Raw genomic sequence first — 10,423 nt, 5'->3', positions numbered from 1 at the left:
TTTTGGATTTGATTAAAGACAGGATTTCGTTCCACATGTAGTCAGAAAAGATAAATATCCAACTTGCACATTTGGAGAAACACCTAACAACACAGAAGATGACAGAAACTAACAGTTTCGAACTTGAATCTTTTTAAAAGTCTGGCTCAACCGATGTACATTGCTAGAAGAAAGCCTGACATCTGCATGTAATGTTCCTCCCCTTTTGCTATCTCTACCATCTTCGCTTCGTTGGCCCAGGATGGTTGTGATTGGTGTAAGAAATACAAACAAGCCAGAGTGTTTTTTCCCCTATCCCAAGAAAGATAGGTGGTGTAGCAAGACCATACTGCAGCACGAGACAGGGTTTTTGGCAATGGACTACCTTTTGAATACTTTTAGGCAACATAGTGCTTATTGTGGAGCAGACATTTAACGTACAGCTCTACAGATGAGCCCTGTAAAGTTTAACAGACATTTTGGCATTTTTGCTAATTATTTATCACCGGTTTCCTGTGTCCTTCTCATACAGGGCTTCTGAGTGGTCTACCAACCAATAGTAAGACGTGTCCATATTTTATAAGGTCAAATTAAAAAGTCTTTAAAGACAAAAAAGATTAATGCACACTTTTCTAAACCACAAAGTTTTTAAACTTATTTCCATTACGTTTTGTTTTTATTTGTATTTTGTACCTACATACAGTCCATTTTACAGTGTAGCCCATGAACTAGGATATGTTGGAGGTGATAGTCATGTTTCCTAGTATTTTTTTTGGCAGATGCGCAGTTACTCCGCTTGTAATAAATCATTTCCTCTGCATTTTGTGCCACTGATGACTGTCTTTGGTAAGCTGTGGTTGATAATCCAGACAGAAGGTCATTATTGCAAAATGCCCCTCTGAGGCTGTGTGTTAGGTTATCTTGTAAGTTCCATTAGTACGCTCTGCTGTGAAGGTCTATGTAGTCTGCCTAGCAACAACAAGCCACTACAAAAAGCGAGGCATGGATTTTGAAAAGGGGTTTTCCCTGACGGAATAAGTCACCAAAGATTCATTTTGTTAGACAGATGTCTGTCCCTGAGAGACACCCACAGAGTCTTTAGAACAATAGCAGTCAAAATATTGTGGTTTTAGACCAATGGCAAATCTTATATTTTTCAGCCCAATGGTAGAAGACTGATAGGCGTATCATCAATCTTACAATCTACTACCTATTATAAAATATGAGTCATTGTAAACACCATAAATTTAACAGCTGGCTTAGTTTTAACGAAGACGGCTCATTTCAGGTCCGGTTATAATGGTAAATTCCCTAAACACTAATAAATTTGCAGTGTTTTCTCTGCAAATTACGGGTATTTCTGGACACCACATCTTGACAGTTATCCAGCATACCATTTTACATTGTTGATTCTGGTTCACCGTATTGTTATTCAGTTTTTTTCAGTTTTTTACAGAAGGCATGTGGAAGAACCCAATTAGAATTTGTCTTCTTTAGTAGTAAAGTCCAAGTTATTTTTTATTAATGCGGCACCAGACAATACCTAATATAGGTGCAAGCATTTTTCGACATGAATCTGTCACCCATACATGTAAAGCTGTCATAAAGAAAATAAATAAAGTAAACAAGAATCTGTCTCATACACATCATGTGGGATCAAGTTAAGATTCTTTAGTATGGTTCACTGCTTACTGTCTACAATAACACAATACAGTCATTAAAAGTAGCTGTACTAGATAACAATAACAATTAAGGGCTGGAATGCCTTCAAATGGCTCTCACATCCCATTCCCACTTTGTAAATACCACAATGTTTTCACATACCTAACAGCACTGGATGCATTGGAACAGCTCACAAACCAAGAACTAAAAGACTTGGCTACACACACAGTGTGTATCGTTCTTTTGCTAAGGACACCATTACTCCACTGTATCATTACAAGCAATGTTTGTTCACTCATAGTAATGTTTGCGAATGATAGTACTGTGTATTTGGGCTACTGTGGGATTTGAGTGTGATAACACTGATGGATTGTGGGTAATTTAGCTCCTGTTGTTGGTGTCGCCATCTCTGTGAACACATTGTTGTGCTAAAAACGGTTAATAGTCCATCAATCCGGGTTCTCATTGTTGTATAAAGTACATGAAAGGTAGAAGATATAAGTACGCTCCTTTAATATGGAATTTGGAATCTAACCCTCAGACGTAAAACTGGACATGTGATACCTTTTTATGTTTTATATCACTAAAATACTTTCCATAACCATTACAACACCAAATTATCAGACTTTCATGAAACAGATTAGAAATGTATACTGCTGTTACCACCAAAGGCACTTCATGCTGCTGGGCATGGACACATACACACCACCAATCATCACCTGCTACAGTACATCATCAAAAGTCTGACATAATATCATCTAACTGGAAGAAACAAGTCCTGGACTAATTAGGGACCTGTGCTTATCCCCTTTTCTCAAATGAAAATCAGGGTGCCATGGCTTTCTGGTCAGGATGTATCCATTTAAATATGGACAAATTAAAATTTCAGGCTTAACACATTTGTCAGTATAGACTGTTAAGCTTAAGTCATTGGTGCAAGCATATTTACCTAAGTTTAATTTGTAAGTAAACCTGAACAGTTGAAAAGTGTCTTTCCTTATACACCATGAATGACGTTTTAAGATATTCCAGTGCTTCCAATAGATTGACCACAATATATTTTATATTTAAAATTATAATCCTATATGTTCATGAACATCAAACCCAAACAAGCTTCTGCCAGTACCAACCCAACATTTTCTTTGAGTGCTGCTTCATATTAAAAGCCCTCAACTGACAAAACACGTAATGCTTTTATTGTGACACGGACAGGAAGTGTACTGTATTGTCTTTAGGGCCAAAACTGCCAAACGAAATTTTAAGGATCATATCTTTAACATGCTTATTTTTTTATTCATCTTGATGAGAGTCGCTTGTTGCACAAAAGTACCTGTATTGGTTTAAATTCAATTATACTTTCTTAGTAACGTACATTTTAAGTAGTTGTTCATGAATTAAATATAGTCTATATGCTACTTCAATAAACATTTCCCAAGTTTCGAAGCTATTCTTTTTTTCTTTTTTTTTCTTTTTTTTAAGAGTACATACAAGGTAAACTTTGATTTATTTTCTTTGGGAAAAAACCTCTTTTTGTGCAAGATTGCAGTTCACAATTTGCAGTCGCTATCTGTACAAAACCACCTCTATACTGTATACTATTGATAATGCCGTAGTGTTATTTTCTTCTCGGTTATTCATGATACACAGGGTTCTGACCTTTATCTTTGCAGATAACACACACGTTTTGTCACATGAAGGCGGACATTGTTAGATTTGTTTTTGGCCCTGGGTTGACTTTCAAAAGCACCTGACAGAAGTCACTTTTCATTTCCATCTACAGAACAGCAAATATACAAATTTACTGGTACAAAGAGGGGAAGAAACCAATTAGCAGGAGACATAAACTCTCCAGGTGATTCAGAGTCAGGATGTTTTCGGAAAGGGTAAGCCACCGCCTGGGCTTGGACCAGGAAGAGTGTGACCTGTTGCTCCCTGCCAAGCTTTGTTGCAGGTGTGCGTTGGTGTCTGATATGTTTTTGTGTGTAGCAAGTAACTGGGTGCGCTGGGAAGGGCTGTGTGATTTTCCAGCTTTACTTCTCGTGTTTTGTCCTGGGATATCCCGGTGCTATGGAATGAGAAGGTACCGTGGATTCCCGCTGCTGATTGCCGGCGTCCCCATCGCTTTTGTCGGCTTCCTCAGGTCGGCGTGAGTGCCTTACCTGCACAGCTTCGTGGCTATTTGCAGCCCATGAAGCTCCATTTCTTTCTGCACTGCAGTGCTTCCTTCCGCTCTTCTGCTAGTCTTTTTGAAGTTTAATTCTATTCTTTTTTCTGCATAGGCAGCTCTGGTTGCGCTGCTTGAGCTTTTGCTTTTGCTGTGGCTACACGTGCTTTTCTCCGAACTGCGGGTGATCCACGTGCGGAGGACGCACGGTGGAGCCTACACCGACACTTGAGATCTCACCTCCAGGGGGTCTTGGCAAGAATCGGCCCTTTCGGTTAACCCTGTGGGTAGCTGCGCATCTGGCTAAGGTTCCATGTCTTAAGGAGCAGGCGGTTGGCTCTCAAATTGTTCGCAGGTTGCTGAAAAGTCCGTCCTCTTGAGTGCAAATAATTTGTTATGCTAGAGCGCCATCTACTGACGGTATAGGTATGAGAATGGACTGCTGGGTAATTTGAACGGTATATTCCTGTTTACCGTGCTGACAACAAGAGTAGTCACCGACAGATTGTTTGTTCTGCTGTCTCCGGACAAGTTATTATTTGCAGTTGTTAATGTTTTTTACACCTACACGAAGGCAATGCCCGTAAGTACAACAGTCATATTCAAAGGTTTATGAAATGTATAAGCAGTTGTTTTGGCTAGTAACAGTGTTTGTTGCATGTGCGCTGCTAGCAAGGTGTTTGTAGCATTTACGACGAGACAAAATGGACTAAAAGTAGTTTTATGTTTGTTCAGTTTTACAGCATAAATAAAGGAAAGGAGAAAAGGAATGAAGATCTCTTGCATCCACGTTCTTTGTGCGTCCTAGCCTGATGGTTGTAAGCTTGCTGGATAGCTGAGTAGCGCTACACTTAGTGAGGCCAGTACAGTAAAAGGGCAGACCCTCGCCCGTCAAGAGGACGGACTTTTCAGCAACCTGCGAACAATTTGAGAGCCAACCGCCTGCTCCTTAAGACATGGAACCTTAGCCAGATGCGCAGCTACCCACAGGGTTAACCGAAGCCGACTTGCAAAACCTGGAGGTGAGATCTCAAGTGTCGATGTCAGGCTCCACCCGTGCGTCCGCACGTGGATCAACCCGCAGTTCGGAGAAAAGCACGATGTTAGCCACAGCAAAAGCAAAAGCTCAAGCAGCCCGAACCAGAGCTGCCTATGCAGAAAAAGAATTAGAAATTAAACTTCAAAAAGCTAAGCTAGAAGCGGAACTGGAAGCACTGCAGTGCAGAAAGGAAATGGAGGCTGCAATAGCCGAAGCAGCAGCACTTCAAGCCGAACTGGAAGACGACAAAAGCCTTGGGGAACCGGGATCAGAGGGGAACCAACGGTATTTCACTGCACGTGATATCCCAGAAAAACGAGAAGTAAAGCTGGAAAATCACACAGCCCTTCCCAGCGCACCCAGTTACTTGCTACACACAAAAACATATCAGACACCAACGCACACCTGCAACAAAGCTTGGCAGGGAGCAACAGGTCAACCCTCTCCTGGTCCAAGCCCAGCGGTGGCTTACCTCTCACACACCACCAAAACCGACACCACGGCGCTGTAACAAGATCTAGCCAGATTTATTGCAAGAAGTCAGCTGGTTCCACTGGACTGACAAAGTTGACGACAGGCAGCAGAGAACTACTGGGCGTGGAAAGCCTCATTTTGCAAACACTAGACAACATGGACTGACGGTAGCAGAAGAAACTGACCTCCTGATTAAAGGCTCGGCAAAGAGTCTTCAGAACAGGCACGAGGTAAGAGCAGCCCACATCAGAGATCCACAGAGTGGCCTCAGGGACATCTGGCAGCGCCTCGAAGAGTGTTATGGCACTCCGGAAGCCATTGAAGGGGCGCTATTCACAAGACTGGAGGGCTTCCCAAAGATATCCAACAAAGAACCAACAAAGCTGCGTGAGTTAGCCGACCTCCTACGAGAACTGCATGCTGCAAAACAAGATGGATTTCTTCCAGGACTGGCTTATCTGGACACAGCTAGGGGAGTAGCTCCAATTGTTGAAAAGTTACCATACAATCTGCAAGAAAAGTGGATGTTTTACGGCTCACAGATCAAACGCGAGCGCCAAATTCCCTTCCCTCCATTCAGTGTATTTGTAGAGTTCATTCACACACAAGCCAAAGCTAGAAATGATCCCAGTTTTACCATCACTCTGCCTACAACACCCCATCAAGAGAGACAAGAACAGGGTTTCCCAAGTCATCACATCAGCCTGTTGCAGTTCACAAAACTCAAGTTGCTGACCCCAGCCAAAAAAGTGAGCCAAAAGCCAACGCTTCGATCCAAGCAAACATTGCCCAATTCATCAAAGCCTCACTCGTTAGTACAGTGCAGAAGCTTCAGAGACAAGTTACTCAATGAACGCAAACAGTACCTTAAGGAAAAACTTCATCTGCTTTCGCTGTGTGCTTCGACGCCCAATGCAAAAAACTGACACACAGCCATAACGTGCGCAGAATGCCAAAGCGACAAACATGTTGAAGCCTGCATCCTGGTCCATCCCCATGGAAGGCAAAGCCGACCGCACACCTTTCAGATGATAGCAGGGAGAACGAGGAGAGCGTCACGTCCAAGTGCACTGAAGTATGCGGTGAAGGGGTGAGTGCGAGAGCCTGTTCAAAAATCTGCCTAGTTAACGTGTACCCCCACGGCCAACGGGAAGCTGTGACCAAAGTGTATGCCATCATTGATGAACAAAGCAACAAGTCTCTAGCCCGATCTGACTTCTTTGAGTTGTTCAACGACAAGAGCACTCCATCACCATACACATTGAGAACGTGTGCAGGCAGCATAGAGACAACTGGAAGGAGGGCGTGTGGCTACATGTTGGAGTCATTCGATGAGAAGATCTGCATTCCTCTTCCAGTCCTCATTGAGTGCAACGAGCTCCCAAATAACAGGTCAGAAATTCCCACTCCCAATGCAGCTCTACATACCCCCACTGAAAAGCATAGCCCGTGAGATCCCCCCCTTAGATCCCAATGAGAAATACTCCTTTTGCTAGAGAAGAAACATTTTAAGAATCCACAAGATGTAAGCAAATAAATGGACCCAGCAGTGCCCGTTTGCTCAGAAATTGGACAGGGTGGGGTGTGATTGGAGATGTCCGCCTCTGGACAGCACACCGCCCCTCAGCAGTCACCACTCTAAAAAAAAACATCTTAGAGAACGGTCGCCCCAGCTACCTCCGCTGCTATAGCCACCTGCGTGTGAAAGACCTCACAAAAGCTGCCCTGTCCGCAGTTTCCTCACACCTCAGCGTGCTGCTGTCCATCCGCTCCTCTACTTTGCGAGGATGACACGGATTCCTCTACTTCACCTGTACCGACAACGACCACCAGCCTGCTCCATCCATCGAGGCATCAGTTCCTGAAAATAATGGACAATGAAGTTTTCAAAGACGATACTCAGAGCTGGGTTGCACCGCTCCCGTTCCGGTCTCCCAGGAGACGCCTGCCTAATAACAGAGACTATGCACTGAAACGCCTAAAGTCAGTATGCCACACGTTAGAAAAGAAACCTGTGATGAAACAACACTACATGCAGTTCATGCAAAAGATGATTGACTGTCGACATGCTGAAATTGCACCAGCCCTTCCAGAAAGAAAAGAATGTTGGTACTTACCATCTTTTGGCATCTACCATCCCAAAAAGCCAGAACAGATTCGCGTTGTGTTCGATTCAAGCGCCCAGCATGAAGGAGTATCACTCAACAATGTCCTGCTGAAAGGGCCTGATCTAAACAACAACCTGCTGGGTGTCCTCATCAGGTTTAGAAAAGAAAAAATTGCAGTAACCGCAGACATTCAGCATATGTACTACTGCTTTGTCGTCAACGAAGAGCACAGAGACTACTTAAGGTTTCTGTGGTTCCGTGACAATCAGTGGGACAATGACGTTGTGGATTATCGAATGCGTGTCCACGTCTTTGGAAACACACCATCCCCTGCTGTAGCAATCTACTGCCTCAGAAAAGCAGCAACAGAAGGAGAAGCCGAATTCGGCTCAGACGTACGGGCATTCATCGAAAGAGACTTTTACGTCGATGATGCTTTGAAATCCTTCGCAACCGAGTCTGAGGCCATCAGCATCATCAAGCGAGCACAAGAGATGCTCTCCCGCTCTGGTCTCAGACTGCATAAGATCACAACAAACAGTGCAGCTGTCATGAGCAAATTCTCCCCGGAAGATCGTGCAAACAGCATCAAAGATCTGGATTTCTTGACGGACGAAGTGCCCATACAGCGCAGCTTAGGCATAAGCTGGAACATTCTCACAGACACATTCACTTTCAGGTGCAAGAGGACGACAAAACGTTACACGCAGAGGTGCTGTCCACATTAACAGCATCTTCAATCCTTCGGCTATCTCTACCCGTCCCAATACAAGGAAGAATCACTGCTAGACAGCTGACCATAGAAAACGGAGAGTGGGATTCACCTTTACGGAAAATCTGAAAAGCAGAGTGGCTGAGTGGAAAGGTTCCCTCCAGATGCCTTCATGACCTACAAATTCCTCGCTGCTATACATCCCTGTATCCATCTGCAGCTAGCTCGAGAGAGTTGTGTGTTTGCAGACGCATCGACCAAAGCCATTGCTGCGGTAGCTTACCTGAAAGTGACCGGCACAGATGGCACTCTGAAGCGGATTGTCCTCGGCAAATCAAAGCTAGCACCTGTCAAGAAAAACAACCATACCCAGACTTGAATTGCGCGGCAGTCCTGGCCGTGGAACATAGCTGAGTTTGCCCGTAAGTAAATGGACTTGCAATGAACTCTGTGTCTTTCTTCTCAGACAGTAAAGTTGTGTAGGCTATGTCAACAATGAGCAGAGAAGATTCTACGTCTATGTGAGAAACAGAGTGCAACGCATCAGACAAGCTACATCACCACAACAATGGAAATATGTCCCATCAGAGCTCACACCAGCTGATCACGGCTCCAGATCTGTACCCGCAGCCTCGTTTAAAAGACACAAAATGGCTGACTGGTCCAGTTTTTTGCCCAGTAAGCCACCATACAATGTTCAGCAACATTTTGACCTCGACCCTGGGTCTGACCCTGAAATCAAGCCGAAAGTGTCACGTGCTAGTCACCCAAACCTCCAATGTCATCTGGGGATGAAGCGCTTCGACGTTTTTCAAAGTGGACCCATATCCTGAGAACACTTGCCATGTTGATTCACATTGCTCAGTGTTTTATGCAGACCATCTGTGACAGCACATGCAGAGGGTGGCAATCTGCAAAAAGGCAGCCACGCCAGACAACCTGGAAAAAGCAAGGAAAATCCTGATTATGAACATGCAACAGGACACATATGCTAATGAATTGCAACATACAAAACAGGACAGACGTACCAAAGCAAAGCAGCATCAAAAAGCTTTGTCCAGTGATGACAGTGATGGACTTCTCCGTGTTGGAGGACGTATCTCTCGGTCTGGCTTAGAGATGAACGGACCAATCTCTCATCATCCCAGGTCAGCATCACCTAACAACTCTCCTCGTGCGACACCACCACGAGCAGGTGAAAACATCAAGGTAGACACTTCCTGAAGGAGCTGGCAGGGATGCTGGACTATGGCTGGTAGGAGGAAAGAAGGGCATAAGGAGCACACTATTCAGGTGTGTCACATGTAAAGAATGCGCGCGGCAAAATGGAGCATCAGCTTATGGCAGATCTGCCTGCAGACAGGCTTCAAATTGCCCCACCTTTCACTACATCGGCCCCTGGACGTGTTTGGGCCCATGGGAGGTGATCTGCCGTCGGACCAGGGTGGACAGGCCAAACAACAAAAAGGTGGGCTGTATTGTTCACATGCCCACTGTTCGTGCAGTGCACATAGGAAGTAATAGACTTTAAGTGCATCCAGTTTCATTAATGCTCTTAGGAGATTTTTCTCCATCAGAGGGCCTGCAAAGTTAATCAGGTTCTGACCAAGGCACAAATTTCACTGGAGCATCAAAAGAATTGAACGGAAGAAAATGCGAGAGAGCAGCGATACCTGCAAGACCAACAGTGCACAGGATCTTCATCCCCACATTCCTCCCCATGGGAGGCGCCTGGGAGCGGCTTATTGGTGGGCACGCCGCATCCTAGAACCATGTTTGCAGCGCGTTTTTCTCTCTGACGCACAAGTGCTTGTCACACTCATGGCAGAGGTGTGCGCAATCATAAATGCAAGGCCTCTGCTGCCTGTTCCCAACGACCCAGAGAGCCCGCTCATCCTCACCCCTCAATGCTGTTAACAAAAAAGACCGAAACTCCATCTTCACCTCCAGCAGACTTCGGCAAAGCTGAGATCCTCCGTCAACAGTGGAAACAGGTGGCAGCATCTTGCAGGACTTTTTGGCACAAATGGCAACGTGAGTACCTGAACACCCTGCAAAGTCGGACCAAGTGGCAGGACCACAGGCCTAACTTGCAGGAAGGGACAAGTCTTGATGAGAGACCAGTGCTGTGACAGACACTACTGGCCTTGGCTTATGGTCACAAAGGCTCTTCCTAGCCCCGGACAGCTGCCAATCAAGATCTGTGGACGTACCCAGCGTTCTTCGCGGCACACTCCTAAGCGTACACCGACCACGCATCCCTTGGGCACTGAACCTTGTGTGGG

The sequence above is a fragment of the Etheostoma spectabile genome, unplaced genomic scaffold (assembly GCF_008692095.1).
Source record: "Etheostoma spectabile isolate EspeVRDwgs_2016 unplaced genomic scaffold, UIUC_Espe_1.0 scaffold456, whole genome shotgun sequence".
Taxonomy (NCBI): domain Eukaryota; kingdom Metazoa; phylum Chordata; class Actinopteri; order Perciformes; family Percidae; genus Etheostoma; species Etheostoma spectabile.
Note: the sequence above shows the minus strand (reverse complement) of the source record.